General features: G+C 41.4%; 1 long non-coding RNA gene across 3 annotated transcripts in view; it reads left to right on the plus strand.

Annotated features, from left to right (window-relative positions):
* The window catches only part of LOC113459558 (uncharacterized), a 115,244-nt gene that overhangs the window by 76,300 nt on the left and 19,734 nt on the right, over window positions 1-19,210 (plus strand). Inside the window, exon 4 of one of the 3 annotated variants that reach the window (XR_012581619.1) lies at window positions 8,784-8,882. The exons of 1 other annotated variant lie outside the window; for it this stretch is intronic. This is a non-coding gene — a long non-coding RNA (uncharacterized LOC113459558). Of the gene's footprint in view, window positions 1-8,783; window positions 8,883-13,819; window positions 17,826-19,210 lie in introns of those variants that run through there. One more of the 3 variants, XR_012581617.1, reaches the window with a different exon arrangement.

The raw sequence follows: 19,210 nt of genomic DNA on the forward strand, positions 1-19,210 counted from the left end.
GAAACCAAAACAGCTCAGTTTGAGCGTGTGTGTGTTCTTAGGGGTGGCAGGTACAATCCCACAGACATGGGGCTCAAGCTCAATGACAAATCCTGGCTCAAGCCACGGGGCTGGGTAAACTGAGCTCTACAATCTGGCTTAGCTAAACTCATTATCACCCAGGTGCAGCCCACACCCAGCTAATGCTGCCACGTTCTGAGAGGCACACACTGAGGCATTCCTGTCTCAACATGAATTTCCTGGTGTCCATTAATCCACCCATTCCCTCTCTACACCACATCCCTTTTTCTTTGCCTTGGGCAGGGGTGCTCCTTCAGCTTGGGCCAGCAGACAGTTGATAACACAGGAGCTCTTTGGTGCACTTTGTCACATCCACACATGTAGGGCATGATCCCCTGACTGCTGACAACTGAAAAGCTCCTGCTGACTGAAGCAAACCTGGATCCTAACCGCCACCTTTAAGGAAAAACCTGTGTGACCACCATAAGATGGAGGCTTTCTCACTAGACTCTAACACCTGCTTTTGATAAAAATGGTAACTCAGCACATTTTTCAAAGAATAGACTTTTTTATACAGTCCTCCATTATTTGCTCTTTATTATAAAGAGTGTGCATACAAACCATGTATCATGAATGGGAAAACTCTTTGGTGAGGGTTCTCAGACACATGAAAAAGTGAAATTATATGACTAAATCTAAATTACCAAGATGCTCAACAGTAAATATAAACATGACTAAAGGCAGGCCTAGCACACTGGAGGCAGCTATTTTGCCTCCTGCTCAGCCCATCCTGCTTCCAGGAGGAATTGCAACTTTTCCCAGCCATGCAGGAAATAACATCTGAATTCTAGTCCAGGGGCAAAGCAGCATAATGACATCCTAGCCATCAGATTTTGTTCCTTTCAGTCAGCCCAACAGTTCCTCTCAGAGCTTTTTGTTTGCATTTAATCTCTTCCTTTTATTGCTATTTTCTTAAAAAAGAAAAGTTGGGGTTGTTGACACATCCATAGCAGTTTCTCTGGGCTTAGCATATCAACGTAAACAACTTTTTGTTGTTATTTACAGAGCAAATTTTACTCCAAGTGCCACAAAATCACTCTAAGTTTTGCTTGTCAGCATGCCACAGTCAGGTTTCTGAGGATCACCAACATGTACCACAAAGCAGACTTCAAACTTACTGCACACCTATCAGTAGTCCCTGAATATTTGAAACATTAAAGAACATATTAAAGACTGGGGGCTCTGTTTGTTGATTTGGGGGCAGGGGGTATTTACTGGCTTGTGAGAGGTTTTGTTTGTTTGTTTGGGGTTTTTTAAGACAGTGCATCACTTATTTTGATTGCAAAGGGCATATGGCAAATCTTCCACTGAAAATTTTGATAGATACCAATGTAAGTAAAAGACTATTCCAAGATGACTAGTGTGGTTATTTTGGCAAACAGTATACTGCAAAAAACAGTTTTTAAATGCAAACTCAATTTAGCAAATTTTTCCAACTGTAAAAAAGGGAATACAAAATAAACCATTTAGGCTTTTTGTTTCAAATGACCTTTCTAACAAAAAAAAAAAAATTTAAAAGGGCAAAGCAATAGGAAGATGGAATGAAACATTTAGTTTCATGACAAATTAAATGTTTCAAGTCAACCCAGAAATATTTCCAGGCCAGAAACCAAACAGAAATATCCTGTAATCCCATAAAACTTATGAATAGCACCAAAATAGGTATGGCTTATAAAGATTAATAAATTTCTAAAATGTGACACCACACTGTCCTGCATCCATTATCTTGATTTACAAACTGCAAACCTGCATTTGTGTTCTATCCAGACTGCAATTTGGCTCGACTCTAAGGCAAATTTCCATTGAAGTATTTGAAAAACTTATTATAGCATAACACAAAAAGCGAAGAGCCAAACCTGAGTTTCAGAAAATTATTTTTAAAGCAAAATAAGACTAATGGTTTATGATGGCTTCAACAACTGACTGCTTGTTATTGCTTTACTCTGCACTACTAGTGAGGAGTGTTACTACTACCCGCTATTCATAAGGCAAGATACTCCTAGTATTTAGTCCAAGAAGCTATCACTGCACTTGGAAAAGCTGTGACCATAGAAGGGTATGAAACAGCATCAAAGCCACTCAAAACCTACGTGCTGCTGTCCAATACAAAGAGATAAAAACTTCTGAGTATCTTTGAGGGAAAGCACCAAGGTGTAAGTAGTGGCTGAAAGACCCTGGAGCAAGAGGGGGACTGATTGGAGGCACAGGATAGAGCATGGACAGCTGGGAGGTGTAAACACAGGAGGAAACACCTTACCCTGTGCCTCTGAGAAGGGAGATTTATTTCACAATATTGAAGAAGCAAGCTCCTGTGATAACAGAGAAAGGAAGAAAAGACGTATATAAAGGGTTCTAGTTTAGCAATACCTAGCTAAGTTATAGAGTCATAGAAACTTTTAGGTTGGAAAAGACATTAAGATCAAGTCCAACTGTCAACCCAGCACTGCCAAGTCCACCACTAAAGCTATCCCCAAGCACCACATGCATGGACAGCCTGTTCTGATGCCTGATCACATTTCAGTGAGGAAATTTTTACTAATATCCAATCTAAACCTCCCCTGGTGCAAATTAGGGCCATTTATTCTTGTCCTGTCATTTGTTACCTGGGAGAAGAGCCCAACTCCCACCTGGCTACAGCCTCCTCTCAGGGAGCTGTAGGGAGCAATAAGGTCTCCCCTGAGCCTCCTTTTCTCCAGACTAAATACCCTCAGTTCCCTCAGCTGCTCCTAAGCACACTTGTGTTCCAACTCCCTTCCCAGCACCTCAATGTCTTTCTTGTGCTGTGGAGCCCTGAACTGGACCCAGGATTTGAGAAGTGGCCTCACAGGTGCCCAGTACAGGGGAACAGGCACTGCCCTGACCCCACTGGCCACACCACTGCTGCTACAGGCCAGGATGCCATTGGCCTTCTTGGCTAACCTCAGCTAACAGGCCAATACAAAGCTGGCAAATAGAAAAATGGTTCTGGAAAATTCAGCCTCCATCCATGTGCAAGTTCCAATGGCAAGAGAGAATTACTACAAGGATGGCATAGTAGAAGACCAAAAGGAGCTTAATGCAAAATTTATTTCTTTATTATTATTTATTTTCTAAGCACTTAATGCTGTTAGAAAATAAACTATCTAGGGAAGAGCAGCTTGGACTTCACTGCATTGAATTGTGATACACTAGCATGAAGTTGATGTTAGAACTCCAGACCCATGAAACACTGCTCACTTTAAAAAGTATGGAAAAGAAAAACCTTTAAGTATAAAAACTGTAATGAAATACCGTAAGTATATTCCAAGTGTAGCATACATGGCAGGAGGAAATGTAGACTTGAAAGATAGAAATCTGTGAAGAAAATTTCTCCTTAGAACTACAACAAAATTATTCAGGGAAGGTGAAATCCTGCCTGGGTGTTCTCAAATCCACCACCCACTTCCCAAGCATTGAGTGAATCCTTCCTCTGACTCAGCTCAGAGCATGAGATAAAGCATGAGCATGAGATAGAGTATGAGCTGCCTCTCCAGTTTGTAGTAGAATAAGGTAAGCAAGGGTTTCACTTGCAGTCTTCCTTCTAGAAAATCTTCATATTCCTGTCATGTTTATGCAAATCTACCCTAATGCTCATGCAGAGCTGCTGTGATACTTAGTTCCACATTAGGAGGGAGTAGAGGCTCCTCATTTCATTCCTTTCCCAGCTACATCCAAAGCAGTTGTGTTGCATCCACCTTGCTGAAAACAACAGCCCATTTGTCAGAAAACAAACTTCATTCTCCAAAATAAATTCAGTCCTGTAAAATGCAGTAGTGGACACATTTGGTGCCATTGGATGGTTGCTGACGACATTTGTCAGAAACTCTATGCCCTAACACAGCAATCTGATTTCCCCCCGAGAAGCTCATTAGAGGTGAAAAAGAACATTCAAATGCTTTGGTCTTTTCCTGAGACAAGTCCATAATAGCTGTGCCTGCCTGGGAATGAGGAGACCAAGAAAAACAAATACCATAGGTAGTCTGGAAACTGAAGAGCCTCAGGGGAGGTGCTGAGGTGGAGTGTTATCTGACAAGGCAGCAGGAGAGCTCAGGAGCTGGAAGCACACACCAAAAAAGATGGGAAACAATTGAAGTGGATTCTGGGCATCCACTGAGAGTGTGAAGTAATGGGAACCTCAGAAGGTTATCAGCTAGGAATGGCAAACAGTAGCAAAACAGAGCTATGGCAACAGAGCCCAAGGGCTGAGCTGAGGGCTCACCAGGAATGTCACACTGGAGGACACACACAGTCCAACAGCTTTGTCCAAAATGAGTTATTGCATACAGGGGGGTAGAATGACTCTGTGGGTTCTGCCAGTGAAATCCAGGCTCACAGTTTCACTCCCATCTCTTAGGACATGTCTACATTGTGTATTTGGCCTGAAGCCTGAGCTCAGGGGCTTTAGCCTGGCCAGTCTCCTCTGGTTGCTGCTCATGTCCAAATTATCAGAGCCAGTGTGCCTCCCTGCTGAGAGAAGGCACCTGAGAGCCCAGAGGCAGAAAAGGGAAACTTCTCAACCCCCTCCTCAGCTGGGTTTGGAGCCCAGCAGTACGAGGGCTCCTCCTCTGCTCCAGAGCAGTCAGTATGAGGTACCCAAACCCCTGTGGCCCATGGCAGGGCAGAGGGACTGCTTTCCTTCCTTCCACTGCCTTAGAGCTCAGAGGCACCGAGGAGCTGGGCTGTGCCACCTCTCAGCTGCTGCTCTCTGCTATTAATGCAGATTCTTGTGTTGACATTGCATCAAAGCATCTGAGCACACCTCAAGTCCAGGAAAGCTGGATCTTTGCTTCTCAGAAGAGAAACCTCAGTGTCACTGACCAGGCTGAGGTCAATGACCCTGTTTATTTAACAGTGGGGATGGTTAGTAAATGGCGACATAAACATTGATTCAGGCCCAAATCAAACACAGAATGCAAACCTGGCCTGAGTGGGGCCCAGTTTACCAGTTACTTCCCTCTGCCAAGAAAGCAGAGCAGAAATTCAAGAGGGATGAACTGACAGTGGAAAAGCACAGCTAAACAAAATGACATGTCTACAACACACTATTACTGCCTCAATGGAGGCAGTCTACAAAAAACCCTCAAATCATAAAACACTGCTTGGGTGCAGAGATGCCATTCATGTCAGGATATAGCAGAGCTGGATTTCGACTGCCTGGTTCCACAAACTATTTAATAGGGATGGTACCCAGCAGCAAAACTGCAGATCTTACAGCCTTCCTAAACAAACCTCTCCAGCTTCTTTCTTCATTTGCCTTATACCTTTTGATGTGATACCAAACAAGTTAACAGGCAAAAATGTTCCAAATAAAAAAAAACCAAACAATAGCTAAATGTTGGGAGAGCACTGATACAAAGTAAATATCACATTAGTGATTATAACCATAAAAAACCTGAAAAAAAAAAATCCCACAACAACATCAAAACCAGAACTGCAAGGAACACACTGTTAAAAAAGGGGGGTGACAAGTAACACGCTCATTTGATTCTGGCCAAAATGCAATTTATTTCAGTCTTTAAAGGTTGTGATGAACTGTGTTGGGTACTGATGAAGAGTAACTCAGTGAATAACACTAAAATAACAAGTCAATTTCAGAAAACCCTTATGCTTGTACGGGATTAATTAATGGAAAAAAGGCAAAAGTCATCAAGTTTCTTTTAGAAATTATTCACTCATGCCTAGCAATAATAATTAATTACAAAATTAGCAGGCATGGGACAATAGACTGATTAGTTTATAGCGTGTCTACCCTAAAATACAATTAATTAGGAAAAGACAAGTAGCTAAGTTACACAATGAAATTAGATCTTGTCTTTTAATTGTAACTAATTGTATCATCACCTGTCTGTCCCACCAGTATCTAAGCCAATCACTGGCCTGCAAAAGAAGAGACAGCACATTGGTTAAAAAGGATATAGAAAATAGTAATCCTTATCAAAAGAAACACACACTAAATCCACAAACAGTGCATGTTAGAGGTCTTTTACAGCTATAATTCCACAGCCTCTTCAATGCCCCCAGTGACTGTTACATGCATTATGGATCAATAGCACTTTAAAAATAAGAACAAAAATCCTGTAGCTGAGACCAGCAATTGTGTTAAGAATTCCTACCCCCCAGAGCAGACTGCAAGGAAGGATGATAGTTAAAAGACCAGTATCTGGTTGAAATTTGGTCAGCTGTTATTAGCAATGTGCCATTTATCATGCCTCACACCTGTTGAGCTCATTGACATGACACAAGTTATACCATGATGCTTTCTCTTGCCAGACTAGCTTTACTTTAAGATTGATCATCTACTCAGTGAGAACTTTCTCTGCAGGTGAGGGACAAAGGGAAAATGCAAATAGTACCATGACATTGGAACTACTAAAATCAGGCTCCTGCAAACTCTGGCAGAAGATTTTTCAGAGTTTGGGGTATTTATAAAGTACTCCTTCCATGTACACACCAATGCCAAATAATGTATGAACTCAGCATGTAGCCTTCTGCATTGGTAGAAAATGTACAGGACAGAATTATGGGATCATCTTTATATATACTCCTCTCATTTATTACACAAAGTTTTGAGAGAATAATGTTTTTCTGATAACTCATCCCTTTAAAATTGAAATTAGCCACAAAGTACAATATGCAAGCCATATTTCCTTAGGAAATCAGATGACAAAGAACTGCCTTCATCCACTTGCTTCTGATATTCTCATTCCATTCATGTGTCAGGCTTCTCAGTTCACTCCTGACAACACAGGCATAGGAATGTTCACCTCAAAAACAGGGCTTTGGGGTTCTGATCACATCACTGAGAAACTTCAGAGTTTCATGAATACCACTGAAAACACAGCACTGTGAAACAAAGCAAATATTTGAAATGATAGCACTAAAAACTCCTCTACCAAAATACTCAATAAATTTCTGGATTGGTGCCATTCCTACATTGCAAATTCACAACTATTTTAGATTTGTGCCTTTTTTTTTTCTTCAAGGCTATCAACTCAATAGTTTTGCTTAGGGATTTGCTCATTTTGACTTTTTTTTAAAATGTATTTGCCTTTATACAAATGTTGGATATCTCAGTTTTGCTTACACATTCAGTGCTCAGATGATTTGCTCCAATGGTGCCGGTAATCTGTGAAACTGAAATACGTGACAGAAAAGCTCATGCAAAAGCCATTCAGAAATAAATCTGAGAACTGGAACCAAGGCAAGGGATGATGACATGTTTGCATCCATGCTACATAAACACAGAAAGCTTTGGGGGGCTTTAGTTCATCAGCATTCACATGTTCAAATATGGGAACCAGTTTCTAATCTAACCTCATGCAACTGCCCCAGAGGCCTCTAAAGAACAAAGGGGATCCAAAGTTAGAAAGCAGAAAGATAAAGATACTGGGTGTTTCTACAGCAGCACTAGAACATCTGGTGCAATGAGCTACTACATCTCAAATTATCATTAAAAAAAAACTACTGCCTCCTTTGCTGTGTTTACAGAAGGAGGAGGATGGGGAACAAAATCAAACTCACTCAAAGAAATGTTCATTAATAAAAACAAACATGCAAAAATATAAAAAAATCAGAGAGCTGGCTTTCTGGAAAGCCATGGCCTTCTGAAATAATACCTGCATATTTGGGGTTTGGGGACTGGGATTTTCACCTTAAACGCCATTAAAATGAGAAATTGGTCACATAGGCACTGATCAATGGACATGACATCGATGAAATAGTGCAGCTCATTTTTCTGTTCAACATTAAGAGTCTTATGATAAGCATGTAGGAGACAGTGTGCACTCTATAAATATTATGTGATGATGATGATTCTCCTTTGATAAATGTATGAACTGTGAGATTTGTGTATTTCCATAGCAACTTTAAGTCTTTGTTTGTCTAGTAAAGAAAAATACCATCAGTAATATCACTGGCAGTCAGCTTTCTTTACTTGCATGTAGGAAGAAAAAGGGATGGAGAGAGAGTAATAAATATGAAGGCTGGCATACTTGAGATTGTTTCAGTACTGTAAATTGCTTTCTAACTATTTAAGTACAACAGTTACATGCTCTCTGTTGTATTCAACTTAAAAGTCCCATCCATTTGCTGATGTAAAAATTAAAGATGTGTAACTTCTCCTCCATCTTGATTTGCTAATACACATTCAATACAGTTTCAAGACTCAAAACCCTAAGTGCTTAAGAAAAAAAGGATTAAGATATCATTAGCTGCATCCCAGCTCCCTGTAAACCCCTCCTGTCATGATCCATTAACTGCAGCACTGAAGATACAGATTACTGGCTTCACTGTACGCTGTGCTAAAGGTAAATAAACATTATCTACAAGGGGGGTGCAAGCTTTTTGAGATTCAGAATAAGCGAAATATGAATGATCAGAAATAGGAAAGCATTCAGTCTCTGCTTTAGCAAGGTCTAATTTTCACTTAGAGTGGATGTTTAATAAATAAGCACATAATGGTACAATGGGAGTGGAGTGACTGGGACCATGGACATTCATGTCCCAGGTATCAAAGTGGATTATGCCCCACAGTACAAACTTCCCCCTTGCCATGTACAGATCCTGCTGCTTTGGCTGGCTGGAAAGGAATGCCTTGCCCTAAGCAAAGCAATGTCTTTAGCAGCTGAAATATTCTAGAATTTATCATTCCTGCTGCAGTAACATTCTGCATGTGTACATTTCTATTGGTGATTTTTTTCCTGCAGAAAGGATCTTAGCAAATCTAAATGATTTCCTGAGCTGTTTGATGACCATGTTAATATTATTTCATCAAGAGTTCTGTCTCCCACTTGCTAAAGGATCCATACACCTGGTACGTATTTTTTTGTAGTGATATTTTCTACAGTTTGCTATATAAGCAGTTGTCAGCTTAGAGTAAGATCTGCTTCCTGCCAAATTTTCTGTTCTGCTCCACATCTCACTTGTTTATGAACCTGATTTGTTATGGGTAGACTCCTCAATGATATGCACTATGCCTCTTCTTAATTTATTTTTCAGCCAGTGTAAAAAATCTTTTTGAATACTTGAAAAAGTCAAATAGGGCCAACTTGTTCAATGGTTTACACTGGCATCATTGTGCCAGGCTTAACAGAATAGTGATTATTTAAACCAGCTGTTTATTTAGTCCATAAAAGAACTGAACAGCAGGTAAAAGTATTAATTACTCATTGTGAAAAATTAAAACAAAGTTCAGGAGCTCATATTCTGCCCTTTAAAACCAATAAAAACAAAAGCCTACTTTAGGTACATTTTATGAATAATGACTGGGCTGACTGAGGTATTACTTGCACCATTGTGGATGATCACAAAACCATATTATCCTTAGAAAAGGAAACCAGGACAATATCACAGTCTGTCTGTGGCCCAAGAGAGGGAAGAAGCACACTCGAGTGAGCAGCCTCTGGTTTGGTGAAATCCCCACATTTCAGTTCATGTTTTAAATGGTATTTTTTGTATTTTGCAAATAATTTTCTCTATTTTTGCGCAAAAATGCTCAAATTGATTTTGGAGCAACAAATCTCCTGCTTCCTATATAAGTAGACAAAATATCTGGAGGAGAGTAAGACACATTCTTTCTCTCTGACCTAAGGAGTATGAAGCAGGAGAGTTCTGAAAAGAGAGTAAGAAAGAAACTGCTGATCCTCAGCCTCTCTGTACCAAAATAGGTTTGAGCCTGCTGGACAGAGCAGCTGAGCCAACACACTTTGAACCCTCCTGGGATCTAATTTCACAGTTTGCAACACGGGGCAAGGGCTCCATCCAGGACAGATTTACGCGGAAAACTGAACAGGTGATCTCCTTATTGCCACTTTCCTCTCTTGCCCCTGGAGCTTGCAGCAGCCGTGCAGTTTGTTTCCCCTCACATGTGCCACTGAGGATGCATCTTTCCCATTTCAATTACAGGGGTAGCTGTTTGCACAGCAGGATTTGCAGATCCACTGTGGTTTCTGCAGAGCCTTCAGTTTGCTGAATTTTCAGCAGGCAGGTGAGCCAGGCTCTTGCACATCACCAGATGTTTCACTTCTGTCAAAGTGCAAGCACCAGACAAATTTCTGGTACCTGGCAGCAGCAGAGCTCTATTGTGGTGGTGTAGAAGAACAGTGAGTGTCAGAGATGCTTCTGAACATCAGAAAGGAAAGAGTTACGCACCTCCCTGATGCACTGGAACTAGCATGGAGTTTGGAGAATTGCATTTTGTGGTTTAAAAACTTAAACTGGTGTTCAAAGGGATGCATCCCCTTCAAGCTATTGGAAGCTTAGGCCCTGACTTTGTGAAATAGTCCCAAACAAACCAGAAGTGGCCACTATACTACACTTATTCCACCTGAGCCAATTTGCATCTTATCCCAAAAAGATTTCACACCCCTACATTTGTCCTGGCAGGCAGGCATCTTTACCACCAGGCTATAACTGTTTGTTGTGTCTCTTCCACCTCCTTTTCCTGAAGCTGCTGTGTAAGCATTTCCACCCACCACTCAGACTAAATTAGACACATCATGCTCTGTGACAGAAGGCAAAGTACCTTGCTGTGGTCCCAAAAGCTCTGTTCCAATCCCTGCTAAAGGTTTGCTCACCTGAAAGGCTAATCCCAATTGATAGCTGGTTATTACAGGTGACCACATATCATTGCTCTGGGTTGTGTTAGCCAGGATGGGCCATGTGTTCTAGGGTGGTTCTTTGAACTCTGGAAAACCCCACTTGCAGCTGCTCCTCACCCCTTCATGGTGGTTACAGATCCTTTTTAATCCTTTTGTGGAGTTTTTTCCTTAGGGAGCCACATTTTGTCTGAAACATCTGTATTGCTGAGTTTATTGCACAGTCAATTGAAAATACTGCCTGTTGTTCCAGAGAATAACTTGGATTCAGACAGTAGGCTCCATGGGTCTATGATACCCAGGGGGATGAGCTGAGATAAGTAAATAAACCATTTTATCTGAAATTGGGGAAGTGAATGTTGTTCACACGTTTCTGTGTCACTCATGAAGAATTACATATCTGCATTTGTTAATTGTTCATGGAATGACATGGGCTGGTTGCAGGGGAATCTCCTCACCCCATCACATTACTGATACAGAAACATCACTGTGATAGCTATGAAGTCAGAGCTCTAGCTAACTGAAAATTTCCATCAGCTCAATTAAGTGCTGCTCATGGTCTCTGTAGATGATCAGCAGTTGCTGCTGGACACACAGGACAGTTCATGCACTTATAGATCTGTTAAAGCCAAACACAAATACCAGCAGTCAGTTGAATCCAGCAGATTGCAGATGTTCCTTGGGAAAAAAAAGCCTTTAAGATGCTATGCAGTGATGGCTACTTGCTACAGAAATGAATCAATGTGTGCATGGTGCTCATATATGAGGCTGCAGGAACATGTCCTCATATTCCTTACTCACAGAAGTCTGACAATCATGTCTCAGCCTGAAAATCTCTCAGAAACACTGATGAAAATTACTTTCCATCATCAAAAAAGTATTCACACCTCAGCAAGAAGCCAAATAAGGACACTGTTTTGGGAGTGTCCCAGACACTGAACTATTGTTTTTAATCCTCTTACTTAAATACGCACAAGCACAGAAATCTCCTAAGGTGCTTAGCTCTGTATTTGACAGAAACAATCCATGCCTGTGCAAAGGTAAGGGAAAGGGAACTGAGCAGACATGCCTGCAGCCCTGAGCAGGGAAAGTTCATGGCCTGGGTCAGCAGACTGCAGGCACAGAGCAGATCAGCACAGGTCACAGGCATCCTGCCTGCTCCTGACAGGAGGGCTGCCCATGCCTCAGGAGGCTCTCACACAGCCCACACTTCAGATCCACAGGGTACTGGGGTCTTATGTGCAGTGCTAGGCTGGCCCTTCCCAGCAAACCCGCTCAAAAGCCAGTGTGGAAGGAGATCATCCTATGAAGTAGATTCCAGACTAACAGGAAGCTTTCTTTTGTTTTGTTTCTCAAAAGGGTTGTCTGAACCCAGCAGAATTTCTGTTTGCAGTCCTTGCTACATAAAGCAGCTGGATCCACCCAGAGCAACTTAAACAGCAGCCTAGGCAAGGACAAAAACACAATTCTATACCTCTGGTTCCTTCTCTCCCATTCTTTTTGTTTTCTTGCCTCTTTTGTTCTCCTTTTTTCTTTCACCCTCATTCTTTACCATTATTTTTTTCTTCCTTTTTTGCAATTTCACTTCCACTGCCATCTGTAACTCCTTTTTCCTAACAGTGCTACTCAAGAAGAGTTCATGCACACTACAGAGCTGTGTGTAGTTAGTGCCACATGAATTGGAGGCTCTTGGGTGATAGAATCTGCTTGTACTTGCACTTGAAATAGCAATCAGTATTACTGAGTTATATAATGGGAGGAAAATGTGAGACCAGACCTGTCTGCAAGACTTCAGATAATAAATATGGTTTGTTTGTTGGGTTTGGATTTTGGTTTGGGGTTCTTTTTGCAGGGAGGCGTTGGGTTTAATATTAGTGAAACAAGTGAATACACATCCATGAGAACTTACAGAGTTAGGAAGATACAACTTAGGCAAAATAGGACATGCAAGACTAAGACTAAATGCCAATAAAAAATTCACTACACAATATTGTGAAACCTTGGGGGTGGAGGGCAGGACTGGCAGGTTTTAATACCAGATTTTTTTTGTTTCTAGACCAAATTCTCATTATGAACATCAGAAACTACAGAAGTACATACAACTAAGCACTATGAATATTTGTGCAACTTTGAAAAATGTCAGAAATGGGGAGAAAATAAGTTGTGTGTGATGAGACCTAGAAAATCTGTTTGTTCCTGGTAGCTACTCCTTAGCAGCCATCAGCTCTGCTGTTAAAACAAACATCAAAGGTCTGAAATTCCACAATGACTTTTGATGTCTGCACAAGTTCAGTAGTTAAAGTTGAAGACTTGTCACATGAGGAGTTTATGCCAATTATAAAGCATAAAAAAGAAATCACACACATGCAGGCATATGTTCATTATTAAAACAACAAGTCCACCAACTCTCCTTCTCCATTGAATGTTTGGCCTATTTTATGAGAAAATAAAAATGAGAAATAGCTCCAGTTTTCAAGGTAAAATACTTGAAAGAAACAAATAAATGTCAGCAGTAGCTTTCCCTGCATGCCTTCCTTTTTCTACTGAACTGTGCTGGTACATTCTTCAGCTTAACCCTCACATGCCCTTGTTATTTCTCTCTAATGGATACCTTTTCCCTGTTCCAGTACAGGAGTCTGGATTGCTGCTTTTTACACCATTGGCCAATAGACAAGTTGGTTCCCAATGTCACCCAATGGGATAAAATAATTTTCCCTATTCATTTAAAAAAAGAAATTAGATTACAGGTTGTCTAAATGTTGTTTATCATGCTTGCTTTAGCTGCCCCTTAACACTGCCAACACTTACAAGGCTGTATTTATCCCATAAAAAATGAGCAAACAGACCCCAAATAGGTGCAAACTGGCATAGCTTTTTAAAAATAATTTTCCAAATTTTTTGCAAGCACAAGCTATAATGTCTTAAAGCTTATGGGTATATTAAGTTAGAGTGGGAATAGATAATCTTCAAAGCAAAACCACAAACAAAATCAAGCCAAATTGCTCATTTCCCTGACAGGTAATGGGGCAGGGAAGGGAAGACTTCTTACCTGAAATTATTTTTAATGGAGTCATTTTTAAATTCAAGTGAAATTCTCCAAAACACTGTAACAATTTGATATCCAAACCTCATTGTCTTTTCAACAGGTGAATTCCAACCTGGTGAATTTCATGGTGAAACAGCTTATGGGGGATAGTGATGTATGAATATCTCTCGGAAAGGGTGCAACACCTTCCCAAGACAAGCAGATTCCTGTTGGAAGCACAACTGTATTTCCTTCCACTTAGCCTGATTCACTGCTGCAAACCCACCTTCCCAGATCCTGCACTGGACAACAACCTTGCCACAATGACTACCAGAGCAAACCAGCAGGATAATGCTTGGAAGCCCTCCAATTATAGCTGACATATTCAGGGGTTCCCGATTTCCTTCCACAGATTTTGGAGCCTGACAGCCACCATGGCTCCAACCTGAGCAACCCTTGGCACTTCAGGGAGCTTCCTCAGCTGCTTGCCACAGGTTGGGAGCTTCTCAGAGTGCCCCAAGGAAGCAGGGCAGAGCCAGGAGTCAGAAGTTATGACACCTCTTTCATTTAGGAAAACTTAAACCATGTTTGCCCATTTTCCTTTGAGTGGAAAATTTTGAAATGTCGCTTTTTGTTCCAATTCAGTACAAAAACATACTGGAATTCATGTCTCCTCAAGCACAGCTCCCCATCATAAAACTTCTGAGTCTCAACTAGTTCTTCTGTCTTCAATGCCTTTGAAACTCACCCCCTGAGCTCTCTCTGATGAAATCATAAAAGCAAATGCGTGCTTCTACTTCATATTCAGTCAAATACCAGATGTTTAAATATTCTCATCATATTCAACACACAAATATCTGTTCAAAAGTTTTGTTTCACAATATTGTGGGAATTACTCTCCTCCATACAAATGCTAATATTAGAATGCTAGAGAGACAATTCATGCATAAATAAGAGCATTTATGGCTATTCATTGTTACTTGCTGTTCATTTAGTTGTTGGTGAGTAAGGTAAGAGCGACTGGCATAGTCTGCCTTGACATGTGCAGAGTGTTTGACATTGTTCTGCACAACACCCTTGTCTCTAAACTGGAAACACAGATTTGGTGGATGGATCACTGCTGGTGGGTAAGGAATTGGCTGGGCAGTCACACCCACAGTGTGACCCCACCTTGAGTATTGCACCCAAGCCTGGGGTCCCCAGCATAAGGGAGATGTGGATCAGCTGAACCAAATGCAGAGGAGGCCAGGAAAATGCTCAGAGGGCTGCAGCTCCTCTCCTTTGAAAACAGGGTGAGAGAGGGGTTGCTCAGGCTGGAGAAGATGCGGCTCTGGGGACATCTTACAGCACCTTAAAGTACATAAGGGGAACCTACAAAAATGTTAGAGTGGGACTTTTCTCAAGGAGAGAATAGGGGATAATGGCCTTAAACTGAAAAATGGTAGGGTTAGATTAGATTCTTTATTGTGAGGGTGGTGACACTTTGGCACAGGCTTTCCACAGAAACCGTGGATGCCCCAACTCCGGAATTGTTCAGGGCCAGGCTGGATGGGGCACTGTAACCTGGTCTAGGGGGACCTACTTTTCATGTCTTAACCAATCCAAACCAGCCTATCATTATTCTTCTTGTAAAACAATTATATCAAGCAAATAATAGCCCATGATTTCTGTGACCAACAAACACTACACAAAAAGAACAGGGAATGAAACCAATGTAAGCAACAATCTGGGAACTTATTTCCCAAAACTGATCTGTAAACAGTTAAACAGCAAAGTTCCAAAAAGAGAAAAATAGTGAAAGCTGTCTTCTAAACACACTACTGGCATTTCTTCAGCCACCTTGGTAAGAAGAGCATCCAGCACAAAGGAATTACCTCTGCCACCTCTTCCCACTACCAGGGCGTGCCCTGCTGCCTCAGCTGAGGAGGGGCTTTTCCACAGCTGCCTCTGGTCTACCACCACTGCTGGCTTGTGGGAGCTGCAGGACTGCTGAGGAACATGCCATTTGTGCTGGAAAGCATCCTAAAGCTTTTGAAATCCCAGCTGCCACAGGCTGCTCTTGGGAAAACAGGATCCATAACATCTTGGTGCAAAACTGTGTCACTGCAAAGTAACACAAAAGGGTTTTGTGCCATGGTAATCGGATCCCATCTACAGCATTCACTTTAAGACAAATAGGAAGTGATGAATGAGACTCAAATTCTTTTTGGTATGCAGATTTTGTTAAGACCAGAGACATGGTTAAGGAATGCAGTGGCCATACTTTCTTTTCCTATGAGCTGTTCTGAGTGGTTCTCTACAGTATTTCTTTAGCAATGAACTTAGAGCTGCTATTTGTTCTGGGAAATTGGGTCACACGTACTAAGGAGATGACAGAAGCCAGGTAAGGTGCAGTATCCTCTACGTGAGCATCACCCAAGAGTGACATCCCGAGAGGAATATGGCCATGACATCTCTGGCCACTCTGCTCCACTTCACTAACATCCATTTCTAGAATAGTTATGCATTCTTGGCCTCACATCTTTTGGGACGATGCCCTGTCAAATACAAGGGCCATTAGCTATAATTTCTGTTTGCCATTCTTTAACATTCACACACACCATATTCAGGGGAGGAAACTGCAGGGATCCCCTTGCACTGGGAAATTGTAAGAGAGTCTATCTGCAGGTGACAATGAGCTCATGAGCTCCTCTGCTTCAAATAACACCTGAAAAGGCTTTGTGGATAAAGAAGGGGAAGCAGAAATAGGATGTTTCTGTTGATCTTTGAAAGCCTTCCAACTTCAGCTTTTCAGCTGATTCAGATGCATTGCAGGCTACCAGCTCCAAAGTTCGGCAGGGGCAGAGACAGTAGCAAGCTGAGAGGCTCTTTGGCCCACTCTGTGCTCACCTGTCTGGCACAAGGAGAAGCAGAGCACAGCCACGGTCCCACTGAGTCAGCACAGGCTCCTTCTCCAGGGATCCTGGCAAGCATCAGTGCAGCCAGTGAAGCTGAGGTCAGAGTGTCACAAGTTCAACTGCAGCTGAGCCTCCAATATCCCATAGGAAACACAAGCAAATTTTCTAGCATTCTACAGAGGAATACACAGAGCTGTCTGCACCACAGAAGCCTCAGAGGATTACTTATCACAAATCAACAAGTCCATCCCAGAGCCACAGTCAGAACAGCTTTGGGCTCAGCTGCAGCTCATTTTTGGCAACACATAAGCACTCATGCCTGCTTGAAAGACACCCTCAAACACAGTGTCAGTGTCACATCAAAGGTTTTGCTTGAAGGGGGAGGATAGCACAACTTTCATGAAGACTTTCCCAAGAGTGGAATGTAGTGTAGGAAGTATTTTTGCTACTTAGTATTTTACACATATAAGAGCAGCTCGAGTCCTGTGGGAATGTACAGTTTAAGCCTTGGATTATCACTGTGTTATCAAGTCAGGCATACAGTTGCAGCAGCAAAAATGGCACACAATCTGAAACTGCAAACTCAAAATTCAGGTGACAACCAGACCTGGTGGAACACCGTATGCTGTTTTTAATTATATTATTCAGCAAGTTTGACAGATTTAATAACTTCACTTTAATATTTATTGCCAAAAAAATTGTCTGTTGACTTGTTGTGCAAGTATTTTTGAACCATGTAATAATATTAGCCAAGATCAAAACAATTATTATGAATCTAATTATTCTAAAACCTGGAACATTAAAGGTCACTAAGCCTGGCTCTTGGCAACTACATTTATTTACTTTCTGTTTCTGACAACTGACTTTCAAATACACTAAAGGTGCCTTTGTTCTCAGAAGTGTCCTGTTAGGAGAAGTGAAATGCTCATTCTCCATTAAGGAGAACATCTCAAAAACCATTAACAGCCCTTCATTGTTGAACACTAAAACCTCTTCTCCTAATGGATGTTATGGTGCTACTTATTCACTTATACAGCAATTTTATCAATTTTTTGTGGTATTCTACTACTCATATTAGTGTTTTCTAAGATGCTTCCAAAGCAGAAGTTCCCTGTGGTCTTGGAACATTTTTATTAGCTCCTCAGGAAGCCAATAAATTGGAGCACTTGGTGTAGAAAATGAGATCCTATGCCCTATTTGATATGTGTTTATGTTCTATTGGAATAAAGAGATGTGCTACAGATAGAAATTCTGTTCATTAGCTTGTATTTATTATCAGACTGCAGCTGCAGCCTTTGGGCTGGCTGACATACTTAAAGTGTTTTCTAATATAATAAGTACTTTGGAGGAAAACAGTGTTAGCATTATGAAGCCAAATTCTAAGACAGTTACAAAAAAAGCTACTCTTATTTACTCAGTTAACTTGCTCTAAGTTGAGCTGACATTAAAAGCAGGATTTGGGCTGCATACTTAAATATATGTTAATACACAGAAAGAGAGTGCAGTGCCAAGCTGTCTGAAATTGCAGACTCCCACTAGTGAACCCACACCACACAACACAATCTGTCATGTCAGGAAGACTTCACAGCACTGGTCCAACCCAATCCAGTTGGGACTAGCCTAACCCAGCAACCTCAGCAATGCCCATAGTTAGAGCCCTTTGCTGCTGGAGTGCAGCATGGCCTGACCCAGAACCACCCCACTTCCACATTCATGCAAAAGGAGTCAGCTCAGGCTCATTTTCAGCAATTAATTTAGAGTCTAAATTAATTTAGACTCAGTTGAGTCCTCAACTCTTAGAGGTGTGAGCTCCCAATTTGATGTGCAGAGCAGTCCTAGCAAATAGTGACAGTTCAAAACACAACTTCAGGAGAGATATTGTCTAGTGCTAAACTAATGTCACCACTGAGTGCTACAGAAGAGTGGATGAACCTAGTAGTTATTACAGATATGTTAAACTTGTCACATATGCAAATTCAATCTACCAAAAGATGGAAAATGCCTAAAATGTGTTTCCCCAGGAAGCAAGTTCACAAGGAAGAAACAACAGGAACAGTTTCAAAGGACAGGGGATGGAAACATGGGGAGAATTAAACTGAGCCCGGTGCAGGGAGAGCATGGCCACAGAAACAGTACATTGGTTTTTTTATTCACCAGCCACTGGAGGGAAGACATCAAGTGCTTGGACAATGGATCTCAACATTTTTGTGGCAAGAACAAATTTAACTTTTACAAACAATGGATGTCACCTTGCAAGACATGACTTTTCTATGATGACTTCCAGGATCTTGTCACAGTTTCTGGTTTCTCCTTTACCCAGGTACCACTCCATTTATCCAAAGTCTTGTCTCACTCCACTCTTTTCAGCTTATAAACTCCTACCCCAGTCTCTAGCTCCTTGCTTGCTCTCACTTATCCCTCATTCACAGTCTTCCTGACCATGTCCTTTTCTTCCAGTTTACCCCCCACACTCACTGGTCCCCATTTGCAGTCTCAGCCTCACTTCATCAGAAGAAAACTTGCTCGTGATCCAGTCTCAGCTTTGTCCTGCCTTGAACAACCCTTAAAACCTGGGTTGTCCCACCCTTGTCCTAAGTTCTCCTCCTTTCTTATCA

The sequence above is a fragment of the Zonotrichia albicollis genome, chromosome 9, assembly GCF_047830755.1.
Source record: "Zonotrichia albicollis isolate bZonAlb1 chromosome 9, bZonAlb1.hap1, whole genome shotgun sequence".
Taxonomy (NCBI): domain Eukaryota; kingdom Metazoa; phylum Chordata; class Aves; order Passeriformes; family Passerellidae; genus Zonotrichia; species Zonotrichia albicollis.